Genomic DNA, 15,513 nt, shown 5'->3' on the forward strand with positions numbered 1-15,513 from the left:
TTAACCAGTAGGCCAGAGTAAGAGTTAAGACCTTAACCAATAGGCCAGGGTAGGAGTTAAGACCTTAAACATTAGGCCAGAGTAAGAGTAAAGACCTTAACCATTAGGCCAGAGTACGAGTCTAAGACCTTATCTATTATGCCAGAGTACGAGTCTAAGACCTTAGCTATTAGGCCAGAGTAAGAGTTAAGACCTTAAACATTAGGCCAGAGTACGAGTCTAAGACCTTAGCTATTAGGCCAGAGTAGGAGTTAAGACCTTAACCAGTAGGCCAGAGTAAGAGTTAAGACCTTAGCTATTAGGCCAGAGTAAGAGTTAAGACCTTAACCAGTAGGCCAGAGTACGAGTCTAAGACCTTAGCTATTAGGCCAGAGTAAGAGTTAAGACCTTAACCTGTAGGCCATAGTACAGGTCTAAGACCTTAGCTATTAGGCCAGAGTAAGAGTTAAGACCTTAACCAGTAGGCCAGAGTAAGAGTTAAGACCTTAACCTGTAGGCCATAGTACGAGTCTAAGACCTTAGCTATTAGGCCAGAGTAAGAGTTAAGACCTTAACCAGTTGGCCAGAGTAAGAGTTAAGACCTTAACCTGTAGGCCATAGTACGAGTCTAAGACCTTAGCTATTAGGCTAGAGTAAGAGTTAAGACCTTAGCTATTAGGCCAGAGTAAGAGTTAAGACCTTAGCTATTAGGCCAGAGTAAGAGTTAAGACCTTAACCATTAGGCCAGAGTACGAGTCTAAGACCTTAGCTATTAGGCCAGAGTAAGAGTTAGGACCTTAGTTATTAGGCCAGAGTAAGAGTTAAGACCTTAACCAGTAGGCCAGAGTACGAGTCTAAGACCTTCGCTATTAGGCCAGAGTAAGAGTTAAGACCTTAGCTATTAGGCCAGAGTAAGAGTTAAGAATTTAACCATTAGGCCAGAGTACGAGTCTAAGACCTTAGCTATTAGGCCAGAGTAAGAGTTAGGACCTTAGCTATTAGGCCAGAGTAAGAGTTAAGACCTTAACCAGTAGGCCAGAGTGTGAGTCTAAGATCTTAGCTATTAGGCCAGAGTAAGAGTTAAGACCTTAGCTATTAGGCCAGAGTAAGAGTTAAGACCTTAACCATTAGGCCAGAGTACGAGTCTAAGACCTTAACTATTAGGCCAAAGTAAGAGTTAAGACCTTAACCAGTATGCCAGAGTAAGAGTTAAGACCTTAACCATTAGGCCAGAGAAAGAGTTAAGACCTTAACCAGTAGGCCAGAGTAAGAGTTAAGACCTTAACCATTAGGCCAGAGTACGAGTCTAAGACGTTAGCTATTAGGCCAGAGTAAGAGTTAAGACCTTAACCAGTAGGCCAGAGTAAGAGTTAAGAACTTAACCAGTAGGCCAGAGTACGAGTCTAAGACCTTAGCTATTAGGCCAGAGTAAGAGTTAAGACCTTAACCAGTAGGCCAGAGTAAGAGTTAAGACCGTAACCTGTAGGGCATAGTACGAGTCTAAGACCTTAGGTATTAGGCCAGAGTAAGAGTTAAGACCTTAGCTATTAGGCCAGAGTAAGAGTTTAGACCTTAACCAGTAGGCCAGAGTAAGAGTTAAGACCTTAACCTGTAGGCCAGAGTACGAGTCTAAGACCTTATTTATTAGGCCAGAGTAAGAGTTAAGACCTTAGCTATTAGGCCAGAGTAAGAGTTAAGACCTTATCCATTAGGCCAGAGTACGAGTCTAAGACCTTAGCTATTAGGCCAGAGTAAGAGTGAAGACCTTCGCTATTATGCCAGAGAAAGAGTTAACACCTTAACGAGTAGGCCAGAGTAAGAGTCTAAGACCTTAGCTATTATGCCAGAGAAAGAGTTAAGACGTTAACCTGTAGGCCATAGTGCGAGTCAAAGACCTTAGCTATTAGGCCAGAGTAAGAGTTAAGACCTTAACCAGTAGGCCAGAGTAAGAGTTAAGACCTTAACCAGTAGGCCAGAGTAAGAGTTAAGACCTTAACCTGTAGGCCAGAGTAAGATTTAAGACCTTAACCATTAGGCAATAGTACGAGTCTAAGACCTTAGCTATTAGGCCAGAGTAAGAGTCAAGAACTTAACCTATAGGCCATAGTACGAGTCTAAGACCTTAGCTATTAGGCCACAGTAAGGCTTAAGACCTTAACCTGTAGGCCATAGTACGAGTCTAAGACCTTAGCTATTAGGCCAGAGTAAGAGTTAAGACCTTAACCTGTAGGCCAGAGTAAGAGTCAAGACCTTAACCATTAGGCCAGAATACGAGTCTAAGACCTTAGCTATTAAGCCAGAGTAGAAGTTAAGACCTTAATCAGTAGGTCAGAGTGAGAGTTAAGACCTTAGCTATTAGGCTAGAGTAAGAGTTAAGACCTTAACCAGTAGGCCAGAGTAAGAGTTAAGACCTTAACCAGTAGGCCAGAGTACGAGTCTAAGACCTTAGCTATTAGGCCAGAGTAACAGTTAAGACCTTAACCAGTAGGCCAGACTAAGAGTCTAAGACCTTAGCTATTAGGCAAGTGTAAGAGTTAAGACCTTAACCAGTAGGCCAGAGTAAGAGTTAAGACCTTAACTTGTAGGCCATAGTACGAGTCTAAGACCTTAGCTATTTGGCCAGAGTAAGAGTTAAGAACTTAGCTATTAGGCCAGAGTGCAAGTCTAAGACCTTAGCTATTAGGCCAGAGTAAGAGTTAAGACCTTAACCAGTAGGCCAGATTAAGAGTTAAGACCTTAAACAGTAGGCCAGAGTACGAGTCTAAGACCTTAGCTATTAGGCCAGAGTAAGAGTTAATACCTTAACCTGTAGGCCATAGTACAAGTCTAAGACCTTCGCTATTAGGCCAGAGTAAGAGTTAAGACCTTAACCAGTAGGCCAGAGTAAGAGTTAAGACCTTAACCTGTAGGCCATAGCACGAGTCTAAGACCTTAGCTATTAGGCCAGAGTAAGAGTTAAGACCTTAACCAGTTGGCCAGAGTAAGAGTTAAGACCTTAACCTGTAGGCCATAGTACGAGTCTAAGACCTTAGCTATTAGGCTAGAGTAAGAGTTAAGACCTTAGCTATTAGGCCAGAGTAAGAGTTATGACCTTAACCAGTAGGCCAGAGTAATAGTTAAGACCTTAACCTGTAGGCCAGAGTACGATTCTAAGACCTTAGCTATTAGGCCAGAGTAAGAGTTAAGACCTTAGCTATTAGGCCAGAGTAAGAGTGAAGACCTTAGCTGTTAGGCCAGAGTAAGAGTTAAGACCTTAACCATTATGCCATAGTACGAGTCTAAGACCTTAGCTATTAGGCCAGAGTAAGAGTTAAGACCTTAACCAGTAGGCCAGAGTAAGAGTTAAGACCTTAACCAGTAGGCCAAAGTACGAGTCTCAGACCTTAGCTATTAGGCCAGAGTAAGAGTTAAGACCTTAGCTATTAGGCCAGAGTAAGAGTTAAGACCTTAACCATTAGGCCAGAGTACGAGTCTAAGACCTTAGCTATTAGGCCAGAGTAAGAGATAAGACCTTAGCTATTAGGCCAGAGTAAGAGTTAAGACCTTAACCAGTAGGCCAGAATACGAGTCTAAGACGTTAACTATTAGGCCAGAGTAAGAGTTAAGACCTTAGCTATTAGGAAAGTGTAAGAGTTAAGACCTTAACCAGTAGGCCAGAGTATGAGTCTAAGACCTGAGCTATTAGGCCAGAGTAAGAGTTAAGACCTTAGCTATTAGGCCAGAGTAAGAGTTAAGACCTTAACCAGTAGGCCAGAGTATGAGTCTAAGTCCCTAGCTATTAGGCCAGAGTAAGAGTTAAGACCTTAGCTATTAGGCCAGAGTAGGAGTTAAGCCCTTAACCATTAGGCCAGAGTACGAGTCTAAGACCTTAGCTATTAGGCCAGAGTAAGAGTTAAGACCTTAACCAGTAGGCCAGAGTAAGAGTTAAGACCTTAACCATTAGGCCAGAGAAAGAGTTAAGACCTTAACCAGTAGGCCAGAGTAAGAGTTAAGACCTTAACCAATAGGCCAGGGTAGGAGTTAAGACCTTAAACATTAGGCCAGAGTAAGAGTAAAGACCTTAACCATTAGGCCAGAGTACGAGTCTAAGACCTTATCTATTATGCCAGAGTACGAGTCTAAGACCTTAGCTATTAGGCCAGAGTAAGAGTTAAGACCTTAAACATTAGGCCAGAGTACGAGTCTAAGACCTTAGCTATTAGGCCAGAGTAGGAGTTAAGACCTTAACCAGTAGGCCAGAGTAAGAGTTAAGACCTTAGCTATTAGGCCAGAGTAAGAGTTAAGACCTTAACCAGTAGGCCAGAGTACGAGTCTAAGACCTTAGCTATTAGGCCAGAGTAAGAGTTAAGACCTTAACCTGTAGGCCATAGTACAGGTCTAAGACCTTAGCTATTAGGCCAGAGTAAGAGTTAAGACCTTAACCAGTAGGCCAGAGTAAGAGTTAAGACCTTAACCTGTAGGCCATAGTACGAGTCTAAGACCTTAGCTATTAGGCCAGAGTAAGAGTTAAGACCTTAACCAGTTGGCCAGAGTAAGAGTTAAGACCTTAACCTGTAGGCCATAGTACGAGTCTAAGACCTTAGCTATTAGGCTAGAGTAAGAGTTAAGACCTTAGCTATAAGGCCAGAGTAAGAGTTAAGACCTTAACCAGTAGGCCAGAGTAAGAGTTAAGACCTTAACCTGTAGGCCAGAGTACGAGTCTAAGACCTTAGCTATTAGGCCAGAGTAAGAGTTAAGACCTTAGCTATTAGGCCAGAGTAAGAGTTCGGACCTTAGCTGTTAGGCCAGAGTAAGAGTTAAGACCTTAACCATTATGCCAGAGTACGAGTCTAAGACCTTAGCTATTAGGCCAGAGTACGAGTCTAAGACCTTAGCTTTTAGGCCAGAGTAAGAATTAAGACCTTAACCAGTAGGCCAGAGTAAGAGTTAAGACCTTAACCAGTAGGCCAGAGTACGAGTCTAAGACCTTAGCTATTAGGCCAGAGTAAGAGTTAAGACCTTAGCTATTAGGCCAGAGTAAGAGTTAAAACCTTAACCAGTAGGCCAGAGTACGAGTCTAAGACCTTAGCTATTAGGCCAGAGAAAGAGTTAAGACCTTAGCTATTACACCAGAGTAAGAGTTAAGACCTTAACCATTGGGCGAGAGTACGAGTCTAAGACCTTAGCTATTAGGCCAGAGTAAGAGTTAAGACCTTAGCTATTAGGCCAGAGTAAGAGTTAAGACCTTAACCAGTAGGCCAGAGTGCGAGTCTAAGATCTTAGCTATTAGGCCAGAGTAAGAGTTAAGACCTTAGCTATTAGGCCAGAGTAAGAGTTAAGACCTTAACCATTAGGCCAGAGTACGAGTCTAAGACCTTAACTATTAGGCCAAAGTAAGAGTTAAGACCTTAACCAGTATGCCAGAGTAAGAGTTAAGACCTTAACCATTAGGCCAGAGAAAGAGTTAAGACCTTAACCAGTAGGCCAGAGTAAGAGTTAAGACCTTAACCATTAGGCCAGAGTACGAGTCTAAGACGTTAGCTATTAGGCCAGAGTAAGAGTTAAGACCTTAACCAGTAGGCCAGAGTAAGAGTTAAGACCTTAACCAGTAGGCCAGAGTACGAGTCTAAGACCTTAGCTATTAGGCCAGAGTAAGAGTTAAGACCTTAACCAGTAGGCCAGAGTAAGAGTTATGACCGTAACCTGTAGGCCATAGTACGAGTCTAAGACCTTAGGTATTAGGCCAGAGTAAGAGTTAAGACCTTAGCTATTAGGCCAGAGTAAGAGTTAAGACCTTAACCAGTAGGCCAGAGTAGTAGTCTAAGACCTTAGCTATTAGGCCAGAGTAAGAGTTAAGACCTTAACCAGTAGGCCAGAGTAAGAGTTAACACCTTAACGAGTAGGCCAGAGTAAGAGTCTAAGACCTTAGCTATTATGCCAGAGAAAGAGTTAAGACCTTAGCTATTAGGCCAGAGTAAGAGTTAAGACCTTAACCAGTAGGCCAGAGTACGAGTCTAAGACCTTAGCTATTAGGCCAGAGTAAGAGTTAAGACCTTAGCTATTAGGCCAGAGTAAGAGTTAAGACCTTAACCATTAGGCCAGAGTACGAGTCTAAGACCTTAGCTATTAGGCCAGAGTAAGAGTTAGGACCTTAGCTATTAGGCCAGAGTAAGAGTTAAGACCTTAACCAGTAGGCCAGAGTACGAGTCTAAGACCTTCGCTATTAGGCCAGAGTAAGAGTTAAGACCTTAGCTATTAGGCCAGAGTAAGAGTTAAGAATTTAACCATTAGGCCAGAGTACGAGTCTAAGACCTTAGCTATTAGGCCAGAGTAAGAGTTAGGACCTTAGCTATTAGGCCAGAGTAAGAGTTAAGACCTTAACCAGTAGGCCAGAGTGCGAGTCTAAGATCTTAGCTATTAGGCCAGAGTAAGAGTTAAGACCTTAGCTATTAGGCCAGAGTAAGAGTTAAGACCTTAACCATTAGGCCAGAGTACGAGTCTAAGACCTTAACTATGAGGCCAAAGTAAGAGTTAAGACCTTAACCAGTATGCCAGAGTAAGAGTTAAGACCTTAACCATTAGGCCAGAGAAAGAGTTAAGACCTTAACCAGTAGGCCAGAGTAAGAGTTAAGACCTTAACCATTAGGCCAGAGTACGAGTCTAAGACGTTAGCTATTAGGCCAGAGTAAGAGTTAAGACCTTAACCAGTAGGCCAGAGTAAGAGTTAAGACCTTAACCAGTAGGCCAGAGTACGAGTCTAAGACCTTAGCTATTAGGCCAGAGTAAGAGTTAAGACCTTAACCAGTAGGCCAGAGTAAGAGTTAAGACCGTAACCTGTAGGCCATAGTACGAGTCTAAGACCTTAGGTATTAGGCCAGAGTAAGAGTTAAGACCTTAGCTATTAGGCCAGAGTAAGAGTTTAGACCTTAACCAGTAGGCCAGAGTAAGAGTTAAGACCTTAACCTGTAGGCCAGAGTACGAGTCTAAGACCTTATTTATTAGGCCAGAGTAAGAGTTAAGACCTTAGCTATTAGGCCAGAGTAAGAGTTAAGACCTTATCCATTAGGCCAGAGTACGAGTCTAACACCTTAGCTATTAGGCCAGCATAAGAGTGAAGACCTTCACCAGTAGGCCAGAGTAAGAGTTAAGACCTTAGCTATTAGGCCAGAGTAAGAGTTAAGACCTTAACCATTAGGCCAGAGTACGAGTCTAAGACCTTAGCTATTAGGCCAGAGTACGAGTCTAAGACCTTAGCTATTAGGCCAGAGTAAGAGTTAAGACCTTAACCAGTAGGCCAGAGTAAGAGTTAAGACCTTAACCTGTAGGCCAGAGTACGAGTCTAAGACCTTAACTATTAGGCCAGAGTAAGAGTTAAGACCTTAACCAGTAGGCCAGAGTAGTAGTCTAAGACCTTAGCTATTAGGCCAGAGTAAGAGTTAAGACCTTAACCAGTAGGCCAGAGTAAGAGTTAACACCTTAACGAGTAGGCCAGAGTAAGAGTCTAAGACCTTAGCTATTATGCCAGAGAAAGAGTTAAGACATTAGCTATTAGGCCAGAGTAAGAGTTAAGACCTTAACCAGTAGGCCAGAGTACGAGTCTAAGACCTTAGCTATTAGGCCAGAGTAAGAGTTAAGACCTTAGCTATTAGGCCAGAGTAAGAGTTAAGACCTTAACCATTAGGCCAGAGTACGAGTCTAAGACCTTAGCTATTAGGCCAGAGTAAGAGTTAGGACCTTAGTTATTAGGCCAGAGTAAGAGTTAAGACCTTAACCAGTAGGCCAGAGTACGAGTCTAAGACCTTCGCTATTAGGCCAGAGTAAGAGTTAAGACCTTAGCTATTAGGCCAGAGTAAGAGTTAAGAATTTAACCATTAGGCCAGAGTACGAGTCTAAGACCTTAGCTATTAGGCCAGAGTAAGAGTTAGGACCTTAGCTATTAGGCCAGAGTAAGAGTTAAGACCTTAACCAGTAGGCCAGAGTGTGAGTCTAAGATCTTAGCTATTAGGCCAGAGTAAGAGTTAAGACCTTAGCTATTAGGCCAGAGTAAGAGTTAAGACCTTAACCATTAGGCCAGAGTACGAGTCTAAGACCTTAACTATTAGGCCAAAGTAAGAGTTAAGACCTTAACCAGTATGCCAGAGTAAGAGTTAAGACCTTAACCATTAGGCCAGAGAAAGAGTTAAGACCTTAACCAGTAGGCCAGAGTAAGAGTTAAGACCTTAACCATTAGGCCAGAGTACGAGTCTAAGACGTTAGCTATTAGGCCAGAGTAAGAGTTAAGACCTTAACCAGTAGGCCAGAGTAAGAGTTAAGAACTTAACCAGTAGGCCAGAGTACGAGTCTAAGACCTTAGCTATTAGGCCAGAGTAAGAGTTAAGACCTTAACCAGTAGGCCAGAGTAAGAGTTAAGACCGTAACCTGTAGGGCATAGTACGAGTCTAAGACCTTAGCTATCAGGCCAGAGTAAGAGTTAAGACCTTAGCTATTAGGACAGAGTAAGAGTTAAGACCTTAGCTATTAGGCCAGAGTAAGAGTTAAAACCTTAACCAGTAGGCCAGAGTACGAGTCTAAGACCTTAGCTATTAGGCCAGAGAAAGAGTTAAGACCTTAGCTATTACACCAGAGTAAGAGTTAAGACCTTAACCATTGGGCGAGAGTACGAGTCTAAGACCTTAGCTATTAGGCCAGAGTAAGAGTTAAGACCTTAGCTATTAGGCCAGAGTAAGAGTTAAGACCTTAACCAGTAGGCCAGAGTGCGAGTCTAAGATCTTAGCTATTAGGCCAGAGTAAGAGTTAAGACCTTAGCTATTAGGCCAGAGTAAGAGTTAAGACCTTAACCATTAGGCCAGAGTACGAGTCTAAGACCTTAACTATTAGGCCAAAGTAAGAGTTAAGACCTTAACCAGTATGCCAGAGTAAGAGTTAAGACCTTAACCATTAGGCCAGAGAAAGAGTTAAGACCTTAACCAGTAGGCCAGAGTAAGAGTTAAGACCTTAACCATTAGGCCAGAGTACGAGTCTAAGACGTTAGCTATTAGGCCAGAGTAAGAGTTAAGACCTTAACCAGTAGGCCAGAGTAAGAGTTAAGACCTTAACCAGTAGGCCAGAGTACGAGTCTAAGACCTTAGCTATTAGGCCAGAGTAAGAGTTAAGACCTTAACCAGTAGGCCAGAGTAAGAGTTATGACCGTAACCTGTAGGCCATAGTACGAGTCTAAGACCTTAGGTATTAGGCCAGAGTAAGAGTTAAGACCTTAGCTATTAGGCCAGAGTAAGAGTTAAGACCTTAACCAGTAGGCCAGAGTAGTAGTCTAAGACCTTAGCTATTAGGCCAGAGTAAGAGTTAAGACCTTAACCAGTAGGCCAGAGTAAGAGTTAACACCTTAACGAGTAGGCCAGAGTAAGAGTCTAAGACCTTAGCTATTATGCCAGAGAAAGAGTTAAGACCTTAGCTATTAGGCCAGAGTAAGAGTTAAGACCTTAACCAGTAGGCCAGAGTACGAGTCTAAGACCTTAGCTATTAGGCCAGAGTAAGAGTTAAGACCTTAGCTATTAGGCCAGAGTAAGAGTTAAGACCTTAACCATTAGGCCAGAGTACGAGTCTAAGACCTTAGCTATTAGGCCAGAGTAAGAGTTAGGACCTTAGCTATTAGGCCAGAGTAAGAGTTAAGACCTTAACCAGTAGGCCAGAGTACGAGTCTAAGACCTTCGCTATTAGGCCAGAGTAAGAGTTAAGACCTTAGCTATTAGGCCAGAGTAAGAGTTAAGAATTTAACCATTAGGCCAGAGTACGAGTCTAAGACCTTAGCTATTAGGCCAGAGTAAGAGTTAGGACCTTAGCTATTAGGCCAGAGTAAGAGTTAAGACCTTAACCAGTAGGCCAGAGTGCGAGTCTAAGATCTTAGCTATTAGGCCAGAGTAAGAGTTAAGACCTTAGCTATTAGGCCAGAGTAAGAGTTAAGACCTTAACCATTAGGCCAGAGTACGAGTCTAAGACCTTAACTATGAGGCCAAAGTAAGAGTTAAGACCTTAACCAGTATGCCAGAGTAAGAGTTAAGACCTTAACCATTAGGCCAGAGAAAGAGTTAAGACCTTAACCAGTAGGCCAGAGTAAGAGTTAAGACCTTAACCATTAGGCCAGAGTACGAGTCTAAGACGTTAGCTATTAGGCCAGAGTAAGAGTTAAGACCTTAACCAGTAGGCCAGAGTAAGAGTTAAGACCTTAACCAGTAGGCCAGAGTACGAGTCTAAGACCTTAGCTATTAGGCCAGAGTAAGAGTTAAGACCTTAACCAGTAGGCCAGAGTAAGAGTTAAGACCGTAACCTGTAGGCCATAGTACGAGTCTAAGACCTTAGGTATTAGGCCAGAGTAAGAGTTAAGACCTTAGCTATTAGGCCAGAGTAAGAGTTTAGACCTTAACCAGTAGGCCAGAGTAAGAGTTAAGACCTTAACCTGTAGGCCAGAGTACGAGTCTAAGACCTTATTTATTAGGCCAGAGTAAGAGTTAAGACCTTAGCTATTAGGCCAGAGTAAGAGTTAAGACCTTATCCATTAGGCCAGAGTACGAGTCTAACACCTTAGCTATTAGGCCAGCATAAGAGTGAAGACCTTCACCAGTAGGCCAGAGTAAGAGTTAAGACCTTAGCTATTAGGCCAGAGTAAGAGTTAAGACCTTAACCATTAGGCCAGAGTACGAGTCTAAGACCTTAGCTATTAGGCCAGAGTACGAGTCTAAGACCTTAGCTATTAGGCCAGAGTAAGAGTTAAGACCTTAACCAGTAGGCCAGAGTAAGAGTTAAGACCTTAACCTGTAGGCCAGAGTACGAGTCTAAGACCTTAACTATTAGGCCAGAGTAAGAGTTAAGACCTTAACCAGTAGGCCAGAGTAGTAGTCTAAGACCTTAGCTATTAGGCCAGAGTAAGAGTTAAGACCTTAACCAGTAGGCCAGAGTAAGAGTTAACACCTTAACGAGTAGGCCAGAGTAAGAGTCTAAGACCTTAGCTATTATGCCAGAGAAAGAGTTAAGACATTAGCTATTAGGCCAGAGTAAGAGTTAAGACCTTAACCAGTAGGCCAGAGTACGAGTCTAAGACCTTAGCTATTAGGCCAGAGTAAGAGTTAAGACCTTAGCTATTAGGCCAGAGTAAGAGTTAAGACCTTAACCATTAGGCCAGAGTACGAGTCTAAGACCTTAGCTATTAGGCCAGAGTAAGAGTTAGGACCTTAGTTATTAGGCCAGAGTAAGAGTTAAGACCTTAACCAGTAGGCCAGAGTACGAGTCTAAGACCTTCGCTATTAGGCCAGAGTAAGAGTTAAGACCTTAGCTATTAGGCCAGAGTAAGAGTTAAGAATTTAACCATTAGGCCAGAGTACGAGTCTAAGACCTTAGCTATTAGGCCAGAGTAAGAGTTAGGACCTTAGCTATTAGGCCAGAGTAAGAGTTAAGACCTTAACCAGTAGGCCAGAGTGTGAGTCTAAGATCTTAGCTATTAGGCCAGAGTAAGAGTTAAGACCTTAGCTATTACACCAGAGTAAGAGTTAAGACCTTAACCATTGGGCGAGAGTACGAGTCTAAGACCTTAGCTATTAGGCCAGAGTAAGAGTTAAGACCTTAGCTATTAGGCCAGAGTAAGAGTTAAGACCTTAACCAGTAGGCCAGAGTGCGAGTCTAAGATCTTAGCTATTAGGCCAGAGTAAGAGTTAAGACCTTAGCTATTAGGCCAGAGTAAGAGTTAAGACCTTAACCATTAGGCCAGAGTACGAGTCTAAGACCTTAACTATTAGGCCAAAGTAAGAGTTAAGACCTTAACCAGTATGCCAGAGTAAGAGTTAAGACCTTAACCATTAGGCCAGAGAAAGAGTTAAGACCTTAACCAGTAGGCCAGAGTAAGAGTTAAGACCTTAACCATTAGGCCAGAGTACGAGTCTAAGACGTTAGCTATTAGGCCAGAGTAAGAGTTAAGACCTTAACCAGTAGGCCAGAGTAAGAGTTAAGACCTTAACCAGTAGGCCAGAGTACGAGTCTAAGACCTTAGCTATTAGGCCAGAGTAAGAGTTAAGACCTTAACCAGTAGGCCAGAGTAAGAGTTATGACCGTAACCTGTAGGCCATAGTACGAGTCTAAGACCTTAGGTATTAGGCCAGAGTAAGAGTTAAGACCTTAGCTATTAGGCCAGAGTAAGAGTTAAGACCTTAACCAGTAGGCCAGAGTAGTAGTCTAAGACCTTAGCTATTAGGCCAGAGTAAGAGTTAAGACCTTAACCAGTAGGCCAGAGTAAGAGTTAACACCTTAACGAGTAGGCCAGAGTAAGAGTCTAAGACCTTAGCTATTATGCCAGAGAAAGAGTTAAGACCTTAGCTATTAGGCCAGAGTAAGAGTTAAGACCTTAACCAGTAGGCCAGAGTACGAGTCTAAGACCTTAGCTATTAGGCCAGAGTAAGAGTTAAGACCTTAGCTATTAGGCCAGAGTAAGAGTTAAGACCTTAACCATTAGGCCAGAGTACGAGTCTAAGACCTTAGCTATTAGGCCAGAGTAAGAGTTAGGACCTTAGCTATTAGGCCAGAGTAAGAGTTAAGACCTTAACCAGTAGGCCAGAGTACGAGTCTAAGACCTTCGCTATTAGGCCAGAGTAAGAGTTAAGACCTTAGCTATTAGGCCAGAGTAAGAGTTAAGAATTTAACCATTAGGCCAGAGTACGAGTCTAAGACCTTAGCTATTAGGCCAGAGTAAGAGTTAGGACCTTAGCTATTAGGCCAGAGTAAGAGTTAAGACCTTAACCAGTAGGCCAGAGTGCGAGTCTAAGATCTTAGCTATTAGGCCAGAGTAAGAGTTAAGACCTTAGCTATTAGGCCAGAGTAAGAGTTAAGACCTTAACCATTAGGCCAGAGTACGAGTCTAAGACCTTAACTATGAGGCCAAAGTAAGAGTTAAGACCTTAACCAGTATGCCAGAGTAAGAGTTAAGACCTTAACCATTAGGCCAGAGAAAGAGTTAAGACCTTAACCAGTAGGCCAGAGTAAGAGTTAAGACCTTAACCATTAGGCCAGAGTACGAGTCTAAGACGTTAGCTATTAGGCCAGAGTAAGAGTTAAGACCTTAACCAGTAGGCCAGAGTAAGAGTTAAGACCTTAACCAGTAGGCCAGAGTACGAGTCTAAGACCTTAGCTATTAGGCCAGAGTAAGAGTTAAGACCTTAACCAGTAGGCCAGAGTAAGAGTTAAGACCGTAACCTGTAGGCCATAGTACGAGTCTAAGACCTTAGGTATTAGGCCAGAGTAAGAGTTAAGACCTTAGCTATTAGGCCAGAGTAAGAGTTTAGACCTTAACCAGTAGGCCAGAGTAAGAGTTAAGACCTTAACCTGTAGGCCAGAGTACGAGTCTAAGACCTTATTTATTAGGCCAGAGTAAGAGTTAAGACCTTAGCTATTAGGCCAGAGTAAGAGTTAAGACCTTATCCATTAGGCCAGAGTACGAGTCTAACACCTTAGCTATTAGGCCAGCATAAGAGTGAAGACCTTCACCAGTAGGCCAGAGTAAGAGTTAAGACCTTAGCTATTAGGCCAGAGTAAGAGTTAAGACCTTAACCATTAGGCCAGAGTACGAGTCTAAGACCTTAGCTATTAGGCCAGAGTACGAGTCTAAGACCTTAGCTATTAGGCCAGAGTAAGAGTTAAGACCTTAACCAGTAGGCCAGAGTAAGAGTTAAGACCTTAACCTGTAGGCCAGAGTACGAGTCTAAGACCTTAACTATTAGGCCAGAGTAAGAGTTAAGACCTTAACCAGTAGGCCAGAGTAGTAGTCTAAGACCTTAGCTATTAGGCCAGAGTAAGAGTTAAGACCTTAACCAGTAGGCCAGAGTAAGAGTTAACACCTTAACGAGTAGGCCAGAGTAAGAGTCTAAGACCTTAGCTATTATGCCAGAGAAAGAGTTAAGACATTAGCTATTAGGCCAGAGTAAGAGTTAAGACCTTAACCAGTAGGCCAGAGTACGAGTCTAAGACCTTAGCTATTAGGCCAGAGTAAGAGTTAAGACCTTAGCTATTAGGCCAGAGTAAGAGTTAAGACCTTAACCATTAGGCCAGAGTACGAGTCTAAGACCTTAGCTATTAGGCCAGAGTAAGAGTTAGGACCTTAGTTATTAGGCCAGAGTAAGAGTTAAGACCTTAACCAGTAGGCCAGAGTACGAGTCTAAGACCTTCGCTATTAGGCCAGAGTAAGAGTTAAGACCTTAGCTATTAGGCCAGAGTAAGAGTTAAGAATTTAACCATTAGGCCAGAGTACGAGTCTAAGACCTTAGCTATTAGGCCAGAGTAAGAGTTAGGACCTTAGCTATTAGGCCAGAGTAAGAGTTAAGACCTTAACCAGTAGGCCAGAGTGTGAGTCTAAGATCTTAGCTATTAGGCCAGAGTAAGAGTTAAGACCTTAGCTATTAGGCCAGAGTAAGAGTTAAGACCTTAACCATTAGGCCAGAGTACGAGTCTAAGACCTTAACTATTAGGCCAAAGTAAGAGTTAAGACCTTAACCAGTATGCCAGAGTAAGAGTTAAGACCTTAACCATTAGGCCAGAGAAAGAGTTAAGACCTTAACCAGTAGGCCAGAGTAAGAGTTAAGACCTTAACCATTAGGCCAGAGTACGAGTCTAAGACGTTAGCTATTAGGCCAGAGTAAGAGTTAAGACCTTAACCAGTAGGCCAGAGTAAGAGTTAAGAACTTAACCAGTAGGCCAGAGTACGAGTCTAAGACCTTAGCTATTAGGCCAGAGTAAGAGTTAAGACCTTAACCAGTAGGCCAGAGTAAGAGTTAAGACCGTAACCTGTAGGGCATAGTACGAGTCTAAGACCTTAGGTATTAGGCCAGAGTAAGAGTTAAGACCTTAGCTATTAGGCCAGAGTAAGAGTTTAGACCTTAACCAGTAGGCCAGAGTAAGAGTTAAGACCTTAACCTGTAGGCCAGAGTACGAGTCTAAGACCTTATTTATTAGGCCAGAGTAAGAGTTAAGACCTTAGCTATTAGGCCAGAGTAAGAGTTAAGACCTTATCCATTAGGCCAGAGTACGAGTCTAAGACCTTAGCTATTAGGCCAGAGTAAGAGTGAAGACCTTCGCTATTATGCCAGAGAAAGAGTTAACACCTTAACGAGTAGGCCAGAGTAAGAGTCTAAGACCTTAGCTATTATGCCAGAGAAAGAGTTAAGACGTTAACCTGTAGGCCATAGTGCGAGTCAAAGACCTTAGCTATTAGGCCAGAGTAAGAGTTAAGACCTTAACCAGTAGGCCAGAGTAAGAGTTAAGACCTTAACCTGTAGGCCATAGTACGAGTCTAAGACCTTAGCTATTAGGCCAGAGTAAGAGTTAAGACCTTAACCAGTTGGCCAGAGTAAGGGTTAAGACCTTAACCTGTAGGCCATAGTACGAATCTAAGACCTTAGCTATTAGGCCAGAGTAAGAGTTAAGACCTTAGCTATTAGGCCAGAGTAAGAGTTAAGACCTTAACCAGTAGGCCAGAGTAAGAGTTAAGACCTTAACCTGTAGGTCAGAGTATGAGTCTAAGAC

The sequence above is a fragment of the Triturus cristatus genome, chromosome 4_2 (genome assembly GCF_964204655.1).
Source record: "Triturus cristatus chromosome 4_2, aTriCri1.1, whole genome shotgun sequence".
Taxonomy (NCBI): Eukaryota; Metazoa; Chordata; class Amphibia; order Caudata; family Salamandridae; genus Triturus; species Triturus cristatus.